Raw genomic sequence first — 24747 nt, forward strand, 5'->3', positions numbered from 1 at the left:
AATTTAGTGATCAACCTTTTAAGATGGAAATAAAAACACTTATTTCAAAGGGTTTCCTTCCTCTCACCATGAGGCAGTCCTCCTTTAAGATGTGGCCACACCCACCAGTGTCATATTGCATAAAAAAATATTTTTTTTATGCTCTGACAGTGTAAACCCATTGAACACAGTACAATCAAGTTTAAACGGCCACTTTATTGCAAATTGCAAACTCAACTGTTTCTTGTTTTTCCTTGGCATGTCTCCTAGGTGTTGAGGACTAGTGCATGTTTAAACCTGTATTCAGTATAAATAAAATACTCAAGTACTGTTAAAATCAGATACTCTAAGATTTTTACTCAAGTCATTTTAAAATTGGTGACTTGTAACTTGTAATGGAGTAATTTTCACTGTAAGGTATCTGTACTTTTACTCAAGTATGGTTTTTAGGTTCTCTTTACACCTCTGGGTGGGGTTTATGACCTATACTGGGTCCAGCCACCTGGGGTCGATTGGAAAGTTTTGGCTTCACTTTTCAGGACTTGTGTGGCACACTTGGTGTAGATTTGGAACCTCATTATTTTGTGACTCTAGGTAAGTATTTAATTTCTGTTACTTGTCATTGCCAGTCGAAAACTGAATGAAAATCGCATTCGATTTTTTGCACAGCCCTACGCAATAGTTACATTCAATTTGACCAATCAGAGCCAAGCTTTTCAAATCGACTTTGGAGGTAATGGTCCAATCACATGGCTGTCTGCTGTTGAGATGGTAAAATGTTTTCAGCAGAAATCATCCCAGTTTCGCTTGATTTTATTTTCCTGACTAGAAAACCAGGTCAGCTCCCACCTCCTTAACAAAAGGTGCTTAAAAGGTGCATCTGTCAAGTCGAAGCAGACACCGACAGATAGATACTGCCCGCAGAAATTCCTCCTCGGTGGTAAGTTTTTACTAGCCATTTGTTTAACTAAATTTAAGCTCACTTCTGAGTTTTTCCTAGGTGGATAGTGTTGTTGTGCATTTGCAAATGTTAGCTAACAAATGGAATGCTAACGTTAAACGATGTAACGTGACACTGACACATACTAGCTAGTTATCGCAACTATATGCACTAGGTATGGTTGCTTAAAGTTTAGGTAGTGGCATTTGTCTCTCATATAACAGCTATAAAAACATTATACAATGTATTGCCAGAAATAATAATTTGTCGTTATAGCATGTACACAATTACTTTGCTTTTTTAAATTCAAATTAAGTTGTTTTTTTTTCTTCAACAATCTGTAATTGTAACAATTGTAATGAAGTACATGCTAAATATTAATGAGTATTTCATTGTGAAATATTAAGTTAAAATTTGTTGTTTTCAGATCAGCTGCTGTTGCAATAGAAGACAAATTTAAATCAGATTATGTTTTAATCTCATATCAATGAATCTCACAGGTTTAATTCTGGCTGACATATTTCCTAATAAAGTGACTGTTGAGTGTCTGGCTAACTTTGGATTCAGCACTTCTGTTGTAGAGATATGGGCCTCTTATGTTCAATGTAACACAGAGTATTGTATGGTGACGACAGACAAGAAGATAAAATGGACGCTCATGTCAAGCTTGATGAGGATTTAGTCCAAGCTTTGAAAGGTAAACTGAGAACAGTCAAAGGGCCTGTTTACACCAGAGAAAACGCATGAAGTGACCAGGTGTAAATAGGCCCAAAGAACGTCGGTCCCGCTTTATAATAAGTGGCCCTAATACCTGTGTACTTGCATAGTAGCTAGATGTGTACGTAGTATGCAACCACAGTGTAAGTACACATTGGTACATATCTAGAGCTGTGATATTTCTGTAACTACACACATGTAACAGCCCTCCAAATGGTTTGTGTAAGTACAAATGTGTAACAGGACATATATAACTACATTTTGTAACAACAATATGTATAAGAGCAATTGGAACAATTTGATCCAGGGGCTGGAGATGGATAGGTTTAGGGGTGGAAATGGGATCCAGGGCGTGGAAATGGGTAGGTTTAGGGATATGTAAAGTGGGAGGAGTTGGATCTCAAGTTGGTGGAGTTGGTGCACCACTGTAATGCCAGTGTACTTACATGGTAACTCCTCAGGAACTGTCCACTTAATATAAAGTGTAACATTCTGGACACCAAACACAATTTATATGTAAAGCCTAATTTACTGGCCACTGCTGTGTAACATCAGAGTAAATACATGGTAAATCCATAGGAATTGTTTAGTTAATATAAAGTGTAACACTTTCTTTACCAAAAAGTGCTGTTAGTCCTGTTACACATTTGTAATTTCATTACCAAAAAGTGCTGTTAGTCCTGTTACACATTTGCACTTTCATTACCAAAAAAGTCTTGTTACCAATGTCCTGTTACACATTTGTATTTACACATACAATTCAGTGGGTTGTTACATATGTGGTTACACAAACATTACAGCTGTAGATACTATGTACCAATGTGTACTTACACTGTGGTTACATACTATGTACACATCTAGTTACTATGTAAGTACACAGGTATTAGGGCCACTTAATATAAAGTGGGACCAGAAATTCTAATGCATATCTATGCAAATTATAATAAACACGATATTCAAAAACAGCACTCAAAACTACCGATTCATTCTTTTTCCCTTCACAGACCCTATGATGAAGCAGTTTTCAAAGACCACAGTGTCTGAATTGCAAGACCTCAGATACAGAAAAATGCAACAAGTCATACTCAAAGAAAAGTGATCCGCAATTGAAGATGACGATTGAAGGTGACATTTGAAATGTTCTGTTTCTTTGTTTGGTTTAGTCATTTGCAGACTTAACTTAAAGCACTGTGCTTTATTGTTTTTCAGTAACTTCTTTACGTGTGTGAAAAGAAAAGAAAAGAAAAGAAAAGAAAAGAAAAGAAAAGAAAAGAAAAGAAAAGAAAAGAAAAGAAAAGAAAAGAAAAGAAAAGAAAAGAAAAGAAAAGAAAAGAAAAGAAAAGAAAAGAAAAGAAAAGAAAAGAAAAGAAAAGAAAAGAAAAGAAAAGAAAAGAAAAGAAAAGAAAAGAAAAGAAAAGAAAAGAAAAGAAAAGAAAAGAAAAGAAAAGAAAATTGCTTCATTGATTGATTCATTTTTATTCAGTGATGGAATATTCAGTGTACTTTCCAGTAATACAGGTATAACAGAAATGTTCTACAAATTGATTGAAGTAGTTCTGTTATAGCATTTCACTGATATTTATTTTAATTTATTATATTACAATTATTTTGATCAAGAGTTTGTATATGCTGCTGTACTTTTTAAATGTAATCAAGGAATTTATTGTTGTAATGTACACAAGGTATATCACAATAAAGTGTGTGTACATTTATGTATGGGATCAGATTCCCGCCAAATGTATTACAGTCACGGATAAAAATGGATAATAATGTAAAAACACAAGTAAAATTATATTGCACAAAAATAATTTAATAACACATTTAAAAAAAATAAGCATGAATCAAAACTTTAAACACATTTAAAATCACATTGCACAAAACTGAAATATTAATGCAAAATTATCCGAACTGCACACAAAATCATGTTTTCCTTGGTTATATTTCTCTGTTTTTTGTGCTCTCAGATATTTTCTGCACATATTTTTATTTTTTGTATGCTTATGATGTTTTTCCCTTCGCTCTTTATTCCACGTTCTGCACTTTTTTTTTATGCAGAAAATGTCTGAGAGCACAAAAAACAGAAATATAACCAAGCAAAACATGATTTTGTGTGCAATTCGGATAATTTTGCATTAATATTTAAATTTTGTGCAATATGATTTTAAATGTGTTTAAAGTTTTAATTCATGCTTATTATTTTTTTTAAATGTGTTATTACATTTTTTATTTACACTTATTATTTTTGATCCGTGACCATTGTTTGCTATTCTGATAACTTTGCTTTCATTTTTTTATTTTGTGCAATATAATTTTACATGTGTTTTTAAATTCTGGTTTCACACTTGTTATTTTTTTATTCTTGACTGCAATGCATTTGGACTGCATACATCCCATATGTATGTCATGTTCATTTAATGATTTTTGTACTTTTTAATATCATTTTAGAATGCTGACAAATAGCTTTATAATAAACTAATAGTGTGCTGATAATGCATTGATAATGAACTGAAATGCTATTGAAAATGTAACAGAAGTACATTGTCACAGTACAGAAGGAGACCAAAACGGAGATATACCGGTAAGAAGGGTTCTTTATTTAATCAAGGGTTCTGAGGGGAGAGATGCAGAGCAAACGGGTTAAATGAACAGAGTTCCAGAAACTGAAGGGATCTAGCTCACGTAGTGACGGCTTCTTTTGTCTTTCTTAGATCTGACGGATGATGACTTCGACGAAGGCTGGTGGGTGACAGGTTTGATTCCAGGTGAGTGAGTCGGGTAAGGAGTAGCGTAGTGAACTCAAGACCAGACAAAGTGCAACTGCAGTGACTGAGTATTTGTGCTAGTGTTGATGAGCTGATGACCGGTGCGGCTGATTAGTACTCCGGTGATTGTGAACGGGTGTGTGAGGTGATTGGGCCTGACGAAGCTGGAGTATCCCTGACATACATAAAGTGAAGCTTAAAATATATTCTAACTGTACTTCAATTATAAACGTGTATTTTAAATAAAGTGAAGAAGCACAATTAAATTACACTAAAGATACTTTGTTGTTACATTTTAACTAAATATATTAAAATGTACTGCAATTAGCTTAAAGTTCATCTTAAACATATCTTAAAGAGCTCTTGACATACTTAAAGTTGTTCCAAAATAACACATTTATTATGCACTTAGAATAGTATAATAAAAATATAATAAGTGCATCTATATTAATACAACTTAAGTGTATTTCTTTTTCTTCTTTTAGACATGGGAATTTATGCATTCCCTGTAAATCAAACCCATGACCTTGGCATTGCTAGCACCTTGCTTTAATACTGTATGAAAACATACTGTAAGTTTAATCCTTTATAATTTAAAATAACATTTTACAGTCTACTACTCTATTTGAATATCATGTATAATACCTGTTGTTGTTGCTATCATCTTTCTCACAATATTAAGCTCACCAAATCCAAAGATCACGATTCAAATCTGCATCATGGATATACTGGAACAAACATCCTCTGCCCTGAAGTTATAGAGCCAAGTGATATTTTGCTTTCTAAACTAGTCCTGTCATAACCTAATCGTTAGTCAAACAGTAAAATCCATTTTTTTGAATCCATTTAAATTTAAAGTCATCATTAAAAGTCAGTCATTTCGAGAATTTTCTCTTGTGCTTGACTCAATTTGTAATAACTTGCCTAACTTGACATGCTTTTGGTGGGATGCATATCACATCAAATCTTGTCATTATTAGACTGAATATGATAATATGCAGTTCTCAGCTCTTTCATCTGAGTGATGAAGTGTGGTTGTAGGGCTCTGTGACTTACACATCCGGAGGGAAGGCGATGTACCAAACTCAATTCATAGCTCTGACAATGTTTCTCAGACATGTCACCTCAAGCTCTTTGGGAAGAGATAAAAATTATAATTGATTTCAATGAAGGTGGCTCATATTCCATCTTTGGTGCTGAAAAGGCGGCTTGTAAAACCACAGGAGTGAGAAACTCATCTGCTTCTTTAACAAGCTGTACAAATCCTTCCATATGATTCACTGATAAAGGGAGTGTACCAAATACAAGTGAGCTGCCTTTGAAGACAGCATTTTAAGCAACCCATTTCACTGCTAAGTCACTACACACAGCCACTTAAATATGGGGTTTGATTTGTTGCATACTTCCTAAGAAATATACTTATTTATTATAAATATAATTATACATTTTCTAAAACAAAAATAGGCAATTAAGCATTTACCATTGTGGCCAGTAGCCCATTGCTTTCAAAAAGAGCATCAATAATTGCATGATCATGAAGCTAGTTTATAATTTATATTTCTATGTTAAAAATATATTGCTATACATTTTGATTCTTTACATGACCTCTGCCCTAAACATTATGTATACAATTATTATTTAACTTTATATATTCTCAAATATATTTCTCATAAATTGAACTTTATATTTCACAATTTTGACTTTCTATCTTACAGTATGACTTTACTCTTTATTTTAAACTTTATCTCACAGATGAACAGCCACTCAACTGAGAATGTTTTGCTGTCAGTCACTGAAGGTCTGTGGATTTCAAAAATTGATTCCAAATCATCATGTCTCATTCTGCTAGATCTATCACCTTAAACACTGTAAACTATCAGATGGGCATCACAGGAACTTCACTTTGGTGGTTTGCATCTTATCTCACAAGTAGGTCTTTCAAGATTGGGGCTCTCAAACTGAGAGGCACTAAATCACTTTCTAGAACAGTTTAATTCTCTGCTGGTAAAATGATCACTTCATTATTTATTAATCCCTCCGTGTTCTAGCCTGTACTACTCTTGGGTGCGTTTCCCACAAGCAACTAGGGTTGCACGTTCCGTCATTACCAATAGAGTGCAGTGGAATTTGCGACCATAATTAGCTAACAATGCTTTTGGGAAATGCAGCCCTGAACAATGTTTGAAATGTTGTATTGCTAGCACTTCTTGTGTTGTTGTTGCCTCCTTAAGATGAATTGCTTCCTGTATTCCTCATTTGTAACCCAACAAACATGAGACGTCGGCCCGACGTGCAGATCATGTCTATATTGCGTCGGTCGGTCCAGGACGAAAATCTCGAAGGAACCCGCGGCGAATTACTCTTCCAGGTTCTGAAGTCATAGTTCCCCCACTCTATTACTTTCATAAATAATGTAAATACTGATTAATAAAACAAATGTTAAGAAACTTATGATAAATTCTTTATACATTTAATTTACTTTTCCTTACTCCAAATCAAAAAGACGTTGAAATGACATCATTTGGACGTACCTTTGCTCAGTGGGAAGTTGCTTTGGATAAAAGTTTCGGCTAAATTAATAAATGTGCAAATATATTTATTTATTTATAAAGAATCCATAGTCTAAAAATGTAAATTTGACTCTTTTTACCCAACAAGTCTATCCCAATACCCACACTTGTTGTCTTGGCCAACTAAAAGTGCGTGCCTGTGACAGAAAGTAAGTATGCAAAACTGTCCCAGGTCAGTGGAGTGGTATTTGAGGCCAAGTGTATCCCATTATTCATCATGTTCAGGAATGCATGACCATATTAGATCCCCTAACCCCACGTCATACTTAAACATACAACAACTACTATACTTACTATCAATTAGTAATTAGGAGTTTCTTGAGAGAAAACTCTTAGTTAATAGTGAATTTTCCCTAAAGTGTTACCAAAGTTTATTTTAAAATGCACAATGTTGAAAATGAAAATGTGTCTCCAAACAGGTAATCAAAAGCTCTACACACACTTATGGTCTTCATGCACACTTGAACACCTGGTCCAAATGCCAGACATATGTCATATGAAATGTCAGTTTTGCAGGCAAAAAAAAAAAGGTCCAATATACAATGTATAAAGCATGGCTCACACAGAAGTCACTTTCAAACCAAAGCAATTTCATGTGACTGTCTTGAAAATGAGCAAAATCTGCCTGGAGAAGATTTTTTTTGCCCTTATGCGAAACTCCTGATCGGCATGGATTACTATTGGAATTACAGAACTTCAGCTGCAAAATTTTGTCGAGCAATCGTATATATGACCGCACATTTAGGATTCTGCCTAAGGCCTATGGAGAAGTTGGGCAGCAAGACAGCTTGCTATTTTTTAGAACAGACCATATTGAGCAGTTTCTAGAAGGTTCTAGAAACCAAGGTGGAGAAATGAAATAAACCACCCGCAAGCCAACAGTTTCCTTGCCAGGGCAGAACTAATTTTGACACTCTGCATGTCTAACAGAAGTGATTATTGCCACGTTTCCACAAAGTCAGTCAAAGACAACTCATACAGCTTCTGTGGTTTTAATAAAAGGCCTGTTTTTTTTTTTTCAACTGTAGTTTGCATTTTATTCATCAAACAAAGAGAAAAATGGCATGCATTGGGAATAGGGATGCATCTAGCCATCCCACAGCCTGTGCAAAATGTATGTCATGGAGCACCCGACTGCTTTTCAATCGCCCCAACAAATTTGGACCAATAAAGAAACTGTCACGTTTAAGGTCGATTTTTATTTTGTTTTCCCTGTGTTCCTGCCTCCTGTTTCTTTGTGCCCTTATTTGGTCCTTCCGGTTCCTGTCCCCATTTAGTTCTATTTGTTCCAGGTGTTCCTTGTTATTAGCTATCCTCCTGACCTGTCTGCCCCTCGTTATCTGCCCTATTTGAGTTCTAGCCCGTTCTGTTCTCTCTTGTCCGGAATTGTGTATATCTACCCTTGCTACGTGTGTTTTCCTGGTTCCCTGGATATGATTAAAGTCTATATGTTTGAATTCAACTCTGCGTCTCCTCCTTTTTTCGCTCCGTGCTCCTCACAGTAGCGAACCGTGACATAATTCCGGACCAGCAAAATGTGAGCGGCGCCTCTCCTCTCCGTGTTTCTTTTCCGTTTTTTAAAGTGTTTTTGTTTTCCCATTTGTTTCTCCCCGCGGCATGGAAGTCACCGTTCGCTCAAGCCCACCGGCCGCGGCTCACTCAAGCCCGCCAGCCGTTCCCGAGTCAAGTCCGCCGGCCGCCGTTGACCCAAGCCCGCCGGCCACCGCAACGACAAGCCCGCCGGCCGCCCAGTTCACCCGTAATCAGAAGAGGAGAAATTACTGGCTCAGGGCCCTCTTCCTCGCCCGAGTGCTCGATTCAGTGTCGGCTCGAGCCCCAGAGCTTGCTCCAGTGTCGGCTCCAGCCCCAGAGCTCGCTCCAGAGTCAGCTCCAGCGTGCCTCTCAGTGCTCATGGACATGGCGCTACCCCCAGAGTTCTCGGCTCCTATCCTCACCCCAGAGTCCGCTCCAGAAAGCTCTCATTCGGCTCCTGAGTCTAATTCGCCTCCGCTGGTCCCATCCAGCCGTCCTTCGTCTCCTTCGTCTCCTTCGCCTCCGCTGGTCCCATCCAGCCCTCCTTCGTCTGTGCTCTCCAGCGCGCGTTCCTCCAGAGCACCCTCCAGTGTCCGCTCCTCCAGAGCGCTCTCCAGTGCTCGCTCCTTCAGAGCGCCCCCCAGAGCCCGCTCCTCTATAATCCCTCCAGGCATTGAAGGACCTAATTTTCCGCAAGAAAATTTAGGGGGGGGATATCCGTTGCCATAGTGGCCGGGCCAGGGAACCGGGACAAGGCTACGAAGGCTCCTCGTTATCTGCCCTATTTGAGTTCTAGCCCGTTCTGTTCTCCCTTGTCCGGAATTGTATATGTCTACCCTTGCTACGTGTGTTTTCCTGGTTCCCTGGATATGATTAAAGTCTATATGTTTGAATTCGACTCTGCGTCTCCTCATTCCTCGCTCCGTGCTCCTCACAGTAGCGAACCGTGACAGAAACAGGGTGGTTCAAAGAGACAACTTTTTACTTTGTAGTAATCAGACATTCTCAGGTGCTACAATGGAGAGTTGGCCAGAACAGGGAGAACCTGGATTGCACTGTAAGTGGAACACTGGCAACTAGCCTGATTTATGGCTTCTCCAGATATGATAGAGCGCTAGAGGGGAGCCTTTTGTAAGTGCATATTTTGCTGCAATTTATCACAACACCTCCAGCCTAGTAGTCTTGAGTTTTTGGGGACTGCAAGAGGAGCCATTCATAAAACAAATATTTTTACTACAAGGAGCAAACAGGCTCCCAAAAACAGATACACCTAAAGTCACTTTGTATTCTAAGGCGCTCCAGCCTGCATAGTTCATTCACATGGAGTGTCACTAATGTAAAGTTACAGAAATCTAAGCACCAGTACAGTGAATTGCTTCTATACCACTTGAACATTTTGCATTTACAAATGCAAATTTTGAATAACAACAATGACTCTAAGGAAATCAATTAAATGAATAGTTTAACCAAACATTTTAATGCACCATCATATCATCCAAATGACATTTTGTTTCCCCATATTATCTTTTTTCTTCTGTGGAACACAAAATGAGATGCATTAAATAATTTTCACATTGCTATTTTCGTTCAAATTAATCTATATAGTAACCAAGGACTGTCAAACTTCAAAAAGCACAAGAAAAAAGTATCATAAAAGTAGCGCATATAATTTGTGCTTTTTTCATAATTCATAATATAACACAAGTTCACTTTACATTCTCATTGTTATCACAAAAGCTGCTATAGTAGCCTGATTCTAGGGTTATTATTTTTTTTACTGTGAACTACATTATTGGCAAAGAAACAGTTTAAAAAGAATTTTGCAAGTTAATTTTAACAACATTAGTTCCCATTGACATTCATTGAATGGACAAAAACACTTCCAAAGAAAGTCATACAGGTTTAATACAAATTAGCCACCAATTTTCCAAAATGTAAAATAGTTACAAACTGCCATTAAATTGTGTAGGAATTTTCATTTTTGGACGAACCATCCCTTTAAATTTATAAGCCACAAAACTGGAATTTTGATATTCAGAGATGTCTTTAATATTCTATGCAAACTTGTAGATGTTCATGTATAGCATTCTGGAGATTTTGTGCACTTGATTTTTCATAATCGACAACTATTTTGATAAAAAAAAAAAAATCTCTTTTAAATTCTTTGAACAGCTGCATTCAAAAGATTTGCCCATTTCATCTGCGAGGCAGTTTTCAGCCATTTGCACGTTTTATTCCACACCTTTTGCCCATTAATAAGAACATTGTGAAGAATTCACTGTGCACTGTTCTTTTCATTACTGCATGAAATGAAACTTCACCATCAATTTTATAAAGGCTTGTACATTAATTCAGAGTATACAGTGTAGAGGCTCAGATTTTCGGTGAATGATGTGTTGAATATTAATGAAGCCGATTCATCCCCCTCTACACCACGCTATCTGTTATCACTGGCCCTCACATATGAATAAAACAACCCAACTTTATTTTCCATGGATGTAGGTCCAGGGAGGCTAGTACACACACAAAAAAAAAGGTTAGTGAATGCTTAGTTCGGATTCAAAAGCTCCTCTGCTTCAGTAAGATAGATACTAAAACATGGAAGGCTGGGTCATAAAGCATTCTGTATGCTTATGGAAAGCTCATATAACTCAACTTGCTAATGTGTATCAAATTATTGAAAAACTGTCCATATATTCACACGCGCACACACACAGGTGTTAAATCAAGGAGCAAATGTCAGCTTTTAGGAGAAACATCCCAGGCATGAGCATATTATGAGTAATGGGAGTCAATGAACCAGTGAGATGGACTTTGAAATATGGCAGGACATGGTGACATGAGATATCATTTGATATTGTGCATTGCAATGTAAGATTATTACTGCTGCACTCATTTATTCTCACCGCAAGAAAACTTGAGCAAGCAAGTGTGATATTTTATCCCTAAACTTTTTTGTATGTTGTTACGTAATTGATTGGGAAATGTCCTTGCATGCAACTTTCTTTAAACAAAGACTTCTTAAAGATAGTGTTTTAATAATTAATTATTTCCAAGAACCAGTTTAATGAGTGTCTAGATGTAAGCAAGCACAATAAAACTGATTTAAGAAATAGTTCATCAAGAAAAAAAAATATTAATAAACTTGTTGTCATCATATACACTCTAAGCCGTCCGTCCTTCTAAACCAGCAAGACTTTCATTCTTCTGTGGAACACAGATGAAGAGTTTTTTATTAGTGGCTTGCAAGCTTCAAAGGGGATTCAGAAGCACCATAAAAGTGTCAAGAAAAAAAAAAGTCCATATGACTCACACACTGTTCTGAAGGCATACAAAGTCAGCTTTGTTTAGCAAACAAACTCTTATTTAAATTTAAATTAGATTATTGAATTAGATTATTTACTCGAGAATCACATCAGAATCTGATTTGTGAACAAACCATGCTGACCTCTTTTATGAATTGTATCAGATGATTCACAGGATCAGACTCAAAAAAAAAGAGAGAAAAAAAAAAAGGAGCAACGATTCATTCACAAAACAAACACTGCTTCCTCTTCTCCTATGAACTGTCCTTGGAGAGTTCATTATATTTACTTATATTAATTAAGAGTACACACGTAAATGATGACATAATATTCATTTTTAGATGAATTATGAGGTTGTATCCAGATCCAAATTTGAATTAGACATTATATGAGCTTTTAATGCATTATTATAATTTTGAAATGTTGATGATCTTCAAAGTTAAAAACATTCCAAATAAAACTGAAACCAAGACTGTACAATTTTCCTGAATCACTATGGCACTATCGCTTTCACGTATTTTGATGCACTGGCTTACATAACGTCGCAGGAAGTCCCAACTCTAAACGTCAAATCGGATTTCAGCAATGCAATGCTCACAGTAACCTTGTCTTAATTAAACAACCTTACCATTAAACGGATTGTCTCTTTCATATCATAACAATTAGAATATAGCACGCAATTAGTCACTCTATTTCCAGGACTGATAACACCCGTATGGCAAGGCTGTTAAAATCCCTGTGCTATGACAGCATTAATAAGCTTGACACGATGGCAAGGATCAGACCAATAAGTGCGCCATACTCCCATCTAGCGGAGGAAAAGAAAATCGATAGACACTTGATAATAATTTCATAACTTTCTTTAATAACAATATTACATTATAATGAACCAGTGGTTTATGTACATTCGGTAGTTAGAAATGGCATTTAATTTATGCGTTTTAAATTATAATAAATTATTTAGTCTTACATTGAAAAGTCTGAAAGCTTCTATTTGGCATTTTCCCTTTTGATACAATTTTTTTTTTTTTTTTATTATACATTATATTAGCCTATCTGGGAAAAAAAACAAAACAATGATTTATATTTGAGAAATAAATTTGAATTTGAATTTTCTAGTTTAATTTTCTAGCTCTTTTATTTGAATGAAATCACGCACTTAAGCTGGCAAGATGAAATCCACAGGTTTTTGCAAAGCTTGATCCTATAATAATTTGAGGCTTGGATAACTTAAAGCTCTCCATTTGAAAAACATGGGATATTTATATTCCCTCATTTCGTCATTCATTTCCTATCAATCGCTGATCAAATTTCAGTTTCTCAACCTTTTGGTGTACCAGACCCCAGTCCAATTCGGAACCATCCTCAAGGACCCCCAGAACAAAATTGACTCATCTATGTATCATTTGTGTCTTTGTGAGGACCAAATGCAGTTAAGTATAATTCAAGTTAGTTGACTTGTCCAGTATGTGGCCATATCATCAGCTATATTGGATTTTTCTTTCATGGGAACATGTCATGTCAAAATATACAAAATGTATACAAAAATTCATACTTTATACGGACCCCCTGGCCTTACGTCAAGGACCACTAGGGGTCCACAGACCCCTGGTTGAGAAACACTGGTCTAGGAGACTCGTAAAAGTGGTTTATTTAAATGTTTTATTGCTCTGTTCAACCTACCTGCTCTGTGGTATTTATGGTATTGACGTATTTTAGGATTGCGGTAAAACTGTTAAAATAATAAGAAACCAATGGTGTATTTCTTCTAATAGTTTAATTAGTACAGTGATAGTATACAGGTGCATCTCAATAAATTAGAATGTCGTGGAAAAGTTCATTTATTTCAGTAATTCAACTGAAATTGTGAAACTTGTGTATTAAATAAATTCAATGCACACAGACTGAAGTAGTTTAAGTCTTTGGTTCTTTTAATTGTGATGATTTTGGGTCACATTTAATAAAACCCCACCAATTCACTATTTCAACAAATTAGAATATGGTGACATGCCAATTAGCTTACGTGTAAATCTATTTTTTGGAAAGCAAAATAAAAAGTGTGTCTACGCATCTAAGCGCTTGATCTAATCGCTCTATGACGTGGGATGACATAATTAGGCTACAGAGGCTGTGAATGATTCTTTGAGTAGCCTAGCTAAATTATTGGGAGGCGATGCTCGTCATACACAGATGTTTATTAAAAACTAATTACGGCGCAATGCCGCGGTACGGAGGTGTCATCTCGATCATTTCTCAATCATCACAGTAGTTAAGGGGCTCTAAACGCGTCCCTCATATTCGCGTCTGCTGCTGGTGACGTCATAAAGAGATACAGAAGTGAGTTTCACAACCCGAAAAAAATAAAAAAATAAATAAAATATCGGAGCGCCGTGGTGGCTCGCTCACTCGCGGCATTTGCAGCCTCAAATGAGCAGCTCGTGCTGAAAAGGCTCCCTCGTTTTGACTGGCTGCACAGGTAAGACCCGCTCGATTTAGATAGACCAAAAAAAAAAAAAGTATTCTTAGGTACCGTACATTAAAAATAAACTTCTGCTTATGATCGGTAGAAACGCGGTGAGCTATGGATTATGTTTGATTTCAGCGCGCGCAGTTTGTCGTGTAAATATGTTGGCTAGTCGAAAAGTGGCCGTGTTAAAGGTGTGACGATCTGTTGTTATACGACTGTTGAAGATGGCATACCAAGAAGCTCCACAAGAGGCGAATCTTTTTTTGTGCGGTTTAATTAGCCTACCGAGGAAATATTTTGTGGATGATTCGACAGTAATATGCAGGAATTAAATAGCAACCTCAAGAGCTTTGAAAAAAACAAACAAACACATCTTAATGCACAAGAAATGTAGACTCGACTAGCTCGCCATTCGTTCCTTGATTCAGCACCCCATTTGGAGAGAGTGAGGGTGCTGGAGTGAAAGCAGAATCAACAGAAAACAGGATCTTTTTAGCCTAAATCATGATTGCACGGATACTCTACTTTTTTCTGTGGTCTGCGGCATTTCTAACCGAGCTGCAGTGCGCTTCTCAGAGAGCCGCGGACGCACTTACTACTTTTCCCACGTCCGCTTTCATCAACGGCACCGACAGAAAGGACTCCAACCAGACCTCCACCTCTCGGATCAAAAGGAAGACGCTCTCGGTGGATTTCGCCGTCCCGTCTCTGTTACGCTACTACATGGCTCTGTTTATAAAGCGCCCGCTTAACGGAGACTGTCTGTCGTTTAACGGATGTTACACGGTACGCGCGAACTTGCTCATGCGCTGCGTTCCGTTGCAAAAAACCATCTCCAGTTTGCTTGATGTTAAGTTGGCAGCGATGAACGTCAACAGATCCAGCACTGGACAGCTCCCGTATCGACAGAAGCGGCCCGTGCCGAAAGTTTTGAATTTGGGTTTGACCAGCGCCAGTCGAAAGTCCAATCAAGTTGTGGTGGAGGTGGGTGAAGAGATGGTTAAAACGGGATGTGGAGGACTGCATGTGTACGAGGACGCGCCGGTTGTGTTCCTGGAAATGGCCCTAACGCGGATTTTCGAGTGGTGGCTGGGGGCGGAGGGAGGCCGGCTCAGGGTCCGAATCATGCCCGAAAAAAAAATATGTACATCTCTAAAGTTATATACATAAAAAGGCTTCAAATTTTACATTTTGTCAGTATATTGATATTGCGAATTTCAGTGTCTTTCAGTGTCCAAACATAAAGAAATGTACGTGTATGTTGTACGTGACATCTGAATATGAATGAGATCACCCTTCACATTTCCTGTTTCAGAGTAAAAGGTCTTGAACAGAAGAAAGTGTGATCCGCGAACATCAAATAATCTGTAACAGGACTATCAAAGGCTTGTTGTCTTTTGCAGAGTGGGCAGTCTAATCCTTCAAGACTCCCTGAGGCCGCTGAGACTTTCTCATCTGAGAAAAAAGGACATTGATTCACCTTTACTCTCTCCTCCAGTCAATGCATCGAAGTTGCAATATGATAAATTCACACAGTTTACTCTTTATCCATACTTCTATGTAGAAAATATGACAGCAGATTCAAGAATGTATTATACCACGTTACGTGACAGTTAACACATTTATGATAATAAATACATTTAAAAATATGATTATTTAAAGGGGTCATATGATGCGATTTCATTTTTTCCTTTCTCTTTGGAGTGTTACAAGCTCTTGGTGCATAAAGAAGATCTGTAAAGTTGCAAAGACTAAAGTCTCAAATCCAAAGAGATATTCTTTATAAAAGTAAAGAGTCAACCACGCCCTCCTAAAACGGCTCATTCTAACAAGCCCACACATGTCTACGTAATGATATGGGAAGATTTGCATAATGCCGCCCTAATGTTCATGCAAAGAAAAAAGGCATGGACGAAGCAGAGTCCAGTCCGGGGTCGTCACATGTGGTTGCCGCAAGCCCGCCGGACGCTCCTTCGTAGAATCCACCAGATGTGTGCAGCGGATTTTGCGGAGGATGAGGACTGTTTCTTGTGAGAGTAGCCTACAATGCCGGTGTCTGTTTCTATAAAGTTGGGCAGTTCCAACTTTGCAAGGACAGTCTGGCGCTTCTGACTCACAGCCTGTAAGTACGTTTTTTATATTTAAAGAATTTGCCACTGATGATTCAAACGCGAGTTTTGAGCATTGTAGAGTAGCACTTGTTGTTTGTTGTTTTTCCGATCACAAATGCAGACGTGGTTTTATGTTTACGCAGTGCGATACGCGTAAAAAGACAGTATAAGTCATTATAATCAGTAATTATGTCCCCAGTTTAAATAGACCCATCTTTGAAAGACTTTCATGTTTGGCTCAGCTAGCAATGCAGATAGATAAAAATCAATGCATCTTAATGAGCTGCCCTTCTAACCTGCCACCATCTATCTACAATGCTCATGTGCACTGGTTCACTCTGAAGGGCCATCTGCAAATGGCCTCCACTGATGGCAAAATGTATATGATGGCAACATGTATATAGCTGCAGCATGGGCAATGGAAATTTTAGGGTTTCAACTTCACCATGCTGGAGGGATTATGTAAGTTTTTTTGAAAACTTCAAAAAGATTTTAGCACTTCAAGCACTTCCATTGTCCAAAAATCTTTTATTTTTATTTGTTATGGTTTTTGGTTAAATAACTAAAATAAGGTTTGTGATTAACAAAAGCTCAAGATATTTCACGTTTAATTCTATAACATGTAATACTTGGTAGCTTGCACTTGTTTTTTTTTTTAAAGGCTAACAAGTGGCTAAATGCGACATTAACGGTGTGCATTGTGTAAAATTTTTGAGAATCTGTTTACAGAAATGCAATGTAACATACAAAACTATGTTTTCAGTGGTGCATAAATACCTTACAACATTCACGTTATGGTTTAATTACCTTAGAATAAGCCATTTCTATCTACATACACTGCGGATCCCCCTGGTTAAGTCGGCCTTTTGCGCCACCATGTTTCTACAGTAGCCCTAAATGGACAAACTACTCTACAGAGCGCGTTTCGTCACTGTTGTTCTTCTTCGTTTCTTCCTCGTGTTTTAATAGGCAGCTCGCATCGTCGCTACGTTGAATATGCACAAAGAAGTAGTAGTCGTCGTCGTGGGGTTCATTAGAAGCAGAGGTCGTTCGTAGAAGTAAGTAGAGTAAGAAACGCTTGACTGGCTACTCTCTGCTGTCTCAGATGACGACATCTTTGTCCTGTGTCGGCAACCGTAGCTTCTCAAGGGGAGGGGCGGGGGAGGGGCTAATCCGTTTATTGCAATTCGCAACATCACCGTTAGATGCCGCTAAAATCTACACACTATTAGCTAACAATAAACTACGACTTTTGCCTCAAACTCCTAATTTGTTTCTTATTAATAGTTAGTGAGGTAGATGTTAAGTTTAGGTATGGTGTAGGATTAAGGGATCTAAAATACGGTCATGCAGAATAAGGCATTAATATGTGGTTTATAAGTACTAATAAACAGCCAGTATGCTAGTATATGCATACTAATGAGTAACTAGTTAAAAGTGAGAATTGCTTCTTAAATTAAAGTGTTAACATTATCATTATGAATGAAACGTGTAAGAATCATAAACTTTTTCAACGTTTAAACATAAACCACAATAATCCAAAGTCAATGGAAGAATCCTATTGGGTTTTTGTCGAAAGAACCTGGGTGATGCTAACTTCCAAGTTGGCATACACAAATAGATAATTTCTACAATATTCTATTAGAGGACCTTGCTACTCTTGACCAAATACAAGAGAATTGCGAGTAATAGATGTTTGAATGAAGATTGAAACATTTCATTACCGTAATTAATAGAAGATAATATAATTCAGGATTAGTTATTTTAAAAATTATTACAAGGCGTCTTTGATGACTTCAAATGGTTTTAGCGTTCCTCTGGGGTTCAGAGAATCCAGAAAGCTGGATTTAGCATTGTTCTTGTATTCAATGGCTGATGCATGCTCACATTCCCTAATCCTCTAGTTATAAATGTTGCATATATTCTCCCAAACCCATGAGTTTTTGATTAGTTGCTTTGTGCATGAATTGCATGGGCATCTTTGTTCAGCTTAAAACCAAATAAGAAAAGGCATATTGAGTTGAATCTTCTTGTGCTCGCTCTGTGAATTTTTAATTTTTAATTAATTTATTTTTTTTACTAATCAACTACTGGAGAGAGCATGTGTAATTGTGTGCAGAAGAACATACCATTTGATGCGGCAAGGTGATTTTAGAGCCTCTAGTGCAATGTTGATGCATTATAAGTAGGTATTAGCACACTTCTCATTGGAATGCAGAGTGCAATCAAACATTACTCAACATAAAATGACCTCACTGACTGATACAGTGCTCTTACATACGGATAAGGTGATTATGTGCATGTGTTATACTTCTTATATGCAGTACATCCATTAGGCATACCCAGTTTTTAAGCAAACAAATTATGCATTAAAGGACACAATAAAACTTGAATTCATAAACTAGAATTGTAATTAGTAAAAAGCAGTGGAGGGTGGATGACTTTTTTTTCTGACAATAATAACATTCTCCATTCTCCTAGTAACAGTAACCACTAGTAAGAGATTTTAACAATGCCAAATTTAAGAATAACTTCCTCATTAATGGAAAACTTGACAAGTGGCAAGCGAATGGACACAAATGTATAATTAAGTCACCACAACTGAAAGTTCTTGAGATGCAAACAACATAGATATGTTTAACCTCATATGAACTGAACCAAAATCTCATAACATATATGACAACATTTATTTCACAACAATATTATATATAGACAGAAGAAGACGAAGACGATTATTAATACATACATACATACACACACACACACACACATATGTATATATATATATATATATATATATATATATATTGATAATCCAGTAGAATGAGGTACCTCATCTCAATTAAATAATGTATTGTTTTATTCAGAAATTGATTGGTTGGATACTTAGAGATTATTTTTATCAGTGCAAATAAATGATGATTTAGGAATGAGTATCAGTGTAATTTTTTTTTTAACATTTTAACATTTGAGTTTAAAAAAGTCTCAAAACTGTTTTTTTTAAATATATTTTTTTAATTATTTTTTTAATAATTTGATTAATCAGAATATGTAGCTGTGATAAAACTCACGTTCACACTTGCGATTTTATGATTCACAAGAGTTGTATCACCTTCTATTTTAATGCAAAACATTTTAATTTTGCTTGGCAACAACTAAACTGCTTCATATTGTGTTTAACAAAACCTCTTAATAACAAGTTATTTCTCATCTTAAAGGGATAGTTCACCCAAAAATGAAAATTATACTCTCGATAATGGCGGTACATGGTAACTTGGACGAGAAGAATTGTTGAATAAAGTCGCTATTTATGTTTTTTTGCGCACAAAAAGTATTCTCGTAGCTTCATAAAATTACGGTTGAACCACTGACGTCACATGGACTATTTTGTCGATGTTCTTGGTATTTTTCTGGGCCTTAAACGTGGTAGTTACCTAAGGGGTCAGAAAGATCTCGGATTTCATCTAAAGTATCTTAATTTGTGTTCCGAAGATGAACAAAGGTCTTATGGGTTTGGAACGACATGAGGGTGAGTAATTAATAACCGAATTTTCATTTTTGGTTGAACCATCCCTTTAACTTTTTTGGGACATGTTCCATTATGTATTTTCATGGTTATTCATCGCTCTACCATGCAAATAATGTAAAATGATGCTACCCGCTGATAGCTGCAGAAAAAAAAAATCTTCCAGCTGACACATTTGTGCTGTACACGGCATGTACAGCCCAGTCCTAATATGTGTTGCCATTTATTATTATTATTATTATAATTATTATTATTATTATTATTATTATTATTATTAATAATACAATATATCAACATCAGGACATATGATGGAATGTTTACGGTAGTGGTACTTAACCTTAGGCAGTTCCATTTTGTAAGAAAAAAAAAATGCCCTCTGGTATCATGATGGAATTTTATTTTATAAGTTTAAACATTTTTTTTTATTTTTTTATGTGATGTTTTTTAATGAGATTATACCACCAGCAAGCATACATACCCATACCATTAAATGAAGAAAAGTTCCAACTATTCCTTGAATGTTCTGCACTCATGTTTGTATGTCCACTTCGATTTCAGAGGAATTTTGCCTTGAGGTTAATTCTGATTGGTTAGTCATAGTGATGTAGCTTGCAATCATACTGAAAGTTGTTATTACAACTGACAAACCTCAGACGAAAACTTGTTAAAGCAAAATGTTGTGAACAAAGTGAGACTTTGAGCTATTAAAGAGCTGTGAGGTTTGCAAGCCATGGATGAAGTGTCAAGGGTTTACAGAATGCCAGAGGCATGTGTTGCACTAAGACCTAAATAACCTCAAAAGAGCTGGTTCTGAAACTCCATCTCTGAAATTGGTATGAATGTAAAGCTTCATAACACATCCTAAGTTGATTAAAAGTTCTCAAACTCTGTGATTGACAGATTGGGAAATTTAGAGTTTGACTTCATTGTTTAAGTTTTGAGAACATGACCAAACTCAGTGCAACTCCCTTTTAGTCATTTTGTACTCTAAAATATTGTGGCTTTTAATGACACCTTGAATTCACAATTATAAAATTGCGGCTTTTAGTTCATGTTAGTGTCTAAATGATAATTTGAACTATTATGTTGACAAAATTTAGTTTTAGTAGCCATATGCAGGTAGCAAAACAGTTCATGGCTGTTTCGTAACTAAATCCTATTGGTTTGTTGGTTGGCCATTTATTTATTTTTTGATGATCACATTGATTCAATATGTCCCATCCAAACTTATTTTTCCAACACAAAATATGTCAACACAGGAAAGAAAACTGCATTTCATGGGCTAAACTGTATGTTGGCTCACTATAATGCGAATTGAGAAAACTACAATTCCAAACACGAAAGTAAGTTCAGTAACTTGGAAGATGATGCAACACTCTCAGTTATTGAAGTTTAGCCTTCGAGACTTTTAGAGAAAGAGGAGACGAGACCAGCACTTTGATGTGTGCTGTCTTCTAAAGCAAAGAATCAAAATGACTACTTCAGGACTCTTTACACAAGATTAAATTGTTGACTGATCCATTAATATCTATAAATGAATAATTTACAGATGTATTATGTTAGATACGTCAGTATAAAATTTAAGCCTAAACCTGGCTCTAAACAAAACCTGATCTGAGTGTCAAATTGTAGGGTTGAACTCAACCTAAACTCATAGCTCTGACTAAAATATAAAAGTGTACACTTTTATATGTACACAAGAAATACAATTAAATAATTAATAACCTAAAAAATGGTAACATCTCAATTAAATGGTTTTATTCAAATAAAAAACATGATGTTAATTATTTAACCTCACTGAATCCAATTAAATACATTGATTTATTCAAATTTTAAAATAATCTCTGTGCATTAAATCAGATAGAAATAGCTATTTTAAGTTAACAGTTGCAAGTTAACACTTTTTACATTGTATGTAAAGGTAAAATATGTTAAAGCATCACAAACGATGCAAACTCAAATCTAGCATGAAACCAGACAACTTTTTGGGTCCGTCAGTCACAGACTGGGTAGCAGACCTCTAGATCTTAGAAATAGTCATGCTTAAACTCATTTCTATGTGACGGGCATGTTGAGTGCATATCTTTCTTGACAACTTCTGAGTCAGCTAACCCCCCAAAAGACAGAAAGAGCAAGGGAGTGAGATATGAAGAGAAGAGACAGAAAGAAAGAATTAGTGCTGACTTAAAGCGAATCTGCAGGAAAATGACATCCACCACAGGATATCAACTGCCAGTGCAATTCTAATCCAGAAGAGATACGAGTCATACTCTGAATGGGAATGGAACAAGCTGTTATTTCATATCTGTTTGGCTTCGGTTCTTGCTGAGATGTGTAAGTAATTGATTTGTATGCTTGGAGTGGGCCAAGTGACTTCTTTTAGCATGCAGCATTACAGCTAAGTTCAGGATGTAGTGCACATGATGCCAAAGGATTATGCACTGATTTGCCTTGCTTCTTATCCTGTATTTTTTATTTATTTTTTCCTTTGCTGGATTTACAGTTGGAATTTTCTTATTGTCTTGACAGGCGTAAGAAAACAGCAGCTTCTAAGGTCCTTTTGGCAGGGTCTTATGTTTATTTGTGAGTTTGCGTGTTTGTATGCATGAATGTAAAATTTCAGCTCATAATTTACGCTGCAAAATTAGTTCACCCAAAAAAAAGAAAATTCCTTCATAATATACTCACCCTTATGTCGTTCCAAAATCAATGACAAGCTTCAGTTTAATTATTTAAAAAATATTGTGCGGTATAACCATCCAATAACAATAAATCAATTTAAGTACAATGTAAAAACATGCACACATTACCACAGTACCAAATGATTCACCAAATTAACATTAAATAATATATGTAAACAGAACAAGTAAAAACAAACAAAAAAAAAGTCATTAAGTCCACACTTATCACATTTTACACCCTGAGCTAACCTTGGCTTGTCAAAAAATATCAAATATTTGATATTTTAAGATACTTACTAACCTTGACGCACAGTCATGCGGGACTGCAGGGGTCCTCACTATGATATAATTTCCTTTTATTTATTTATTTAAATTTCTGTATGTTGGTTGTACCACATGTTGGTGGAAAAACAAATATTAATAAGTGAAGTGGTTTTGTTGAAATACTTTCCTTCTAAGAAATAATTCTAAAAGATTATGCCATTCTTAGGTTATTTTTGCTATAATTTATTTTGCTCAATTAAGTTTTTTCTTCATTATGATATCAGGACAGTGACCCTGACATTCCTGACTTTATTTCCCCCTAAAAATTAATTCCATTAAAAACATTCTCATATTAGATGAGAGATTTTGTGAATCACATGTATTACAAATGTATTATATTTTTAAATAAAGTAATAGATCCTGACAAAAAAAATAGCATCATGTTAATGACCTTGATTTCTACAGTGAACAACAATGTAAATAAATATCTGCTCTTTTCTGTACAGTTAAGGTATATAGTGACCAGAGGTGGAGTAGATGAATTTCAATTTCAGGGTCTACTATCCCTTTAAAACTGCTAACAGTCAAGGAGAGTGCTAAGTTCCCTTTCACGATGCTGGCAGTGAATGAGTACGTCATTAGAGAGCAACTCTAGGTTGGAGCTCAGAGAAATGCAAAAAAATGTGGGTTGGATCAGCATGTGGCATTAAGACCAAGAACCTGCCTTCTGATTAACTGTCGAGAGAGTGAGGTATGCTGCTAAATGCCATTGATTTGACACAAAGCTGTTAACCCTTACAAACTGCTGACCTCTCTCTGTGTCACCACATTTAACATCATGTTGATTAGGGCTCGTGCTGTTCAATTGTATAATAAAACTCCTATGTAACCAGCAGAGGCCATAATCCTTCCCTCTCATTCATACTGTTCTTAGCTCATGTCTCAACTCCAGGATACAGCCTAAGCAGATTGTAAATGGAGGACACACACTTCAAGAAATAGTTCACCCGCCTAAATAAATAAATACATACAGTACATACATAATGTACATACATAGAGATTATTTACTCATTCTCACATCATTCTGAACTGTTATTTATTTCATGGAACACAAAAGGCATTCAAGCTGTCAAGCTCTGAAATGACAAAAAGCACCATAAAAGTAGTCCATGCTACTCATGGACTAGATTTCAAGTTTGCTGAAACCATTCAAGAACATTGGAACAGACCCTCAAGATATTCTCTATTCTATATCATATTGGCAAAACAGATCTGGAAGTCTATCCAGTGCATATTTGTGTTTGTGCTCTGGAGAGCACAATCAAAATGTTTTTTTTTGTTTTGTAGCGTTGAGCAATGTAGCCAATCACAAACATATGTCTGTTGATTTCTTGAACGCAATAGCCAATCAGAGGCGTTTAAGTTAGAATCCACTCACCGCTCAAAACACCAGGATTTTTGTCCATTGCAGAGTTTTGCAAGCTTGCGAAAACTTTCATTATAACAAAACTTCATGAGATTGCGATGAACTAAAACGAGTGAAAGCTTTAGTGATTTTAAAGGGAGTGCTATTTTATGTGCTTTCTATATATATTCCATTCAGAATTTGTATAAATCTTTTGTTTTTTTGGCCACATGCACGCTGCAAAGTTTCGGGAAAGACATCCACATATTTATGCGGGATTTCCACTTGAAAGAGCAATGGATGGGACACAAATATTTTTTATGCATTGAGCGCACTCATTAATTTCTGAAGCACCCTCAGTATTTAATTCTGGAACCGGGCCTGGATAAAACTGTGTTTTAGTTAACATAGCTCATATTTAGGCGATCGCATGGAGTTCTATGCGGCAGTAGGCTATGCTTCAAAGTCGTAAAAATGAGCAGGATAT

At 36.3% G+C, this 24747-nt stretch overlaps 1 long non-coding RNA gene across 1 annotated transcript in view; it reads left to right on the forward strand.

The window, feature by feature from the left end:
• Positions 1-6798, forward strand: part of LOC107664171 (uncharacterized) — a 21181-nt gene extending 14383 nt beyond the window's left edge. Inside the window, exons 2-3 of the long non-coding RNA XR_001631432.1 lie at positions 2667-2672; positions 6725-6798. This is a non-coding gene — a long non-coding RNA (uncharacterized LOC107664171). The remainder of the gene's footprint in view (positions 1-2666; positions 2673-6724) is intronic.
• Positions 6799-24747: the final 17949 nt, after the last annotated feature.

This window comes from Sinocyclocheilus anshuiensis, unplaced genomic scaffold (genome assembly GCF_001515605.1).
Source record: "Sinocyclocheilus anshuiensis isolate Anshui unplaced genomic scaffold, SAMN03320099.WGS_v1.1 scaffold129, whole genome shotgun sequence".
Classification (NCBI taxonomy): Eukaryota; Metazoa; Chordata; class Actinopteri; order Cypriniformes; family Cyprinidae; genus Sinocyclocheilus; species Sinocyclocheilus anshuiensis.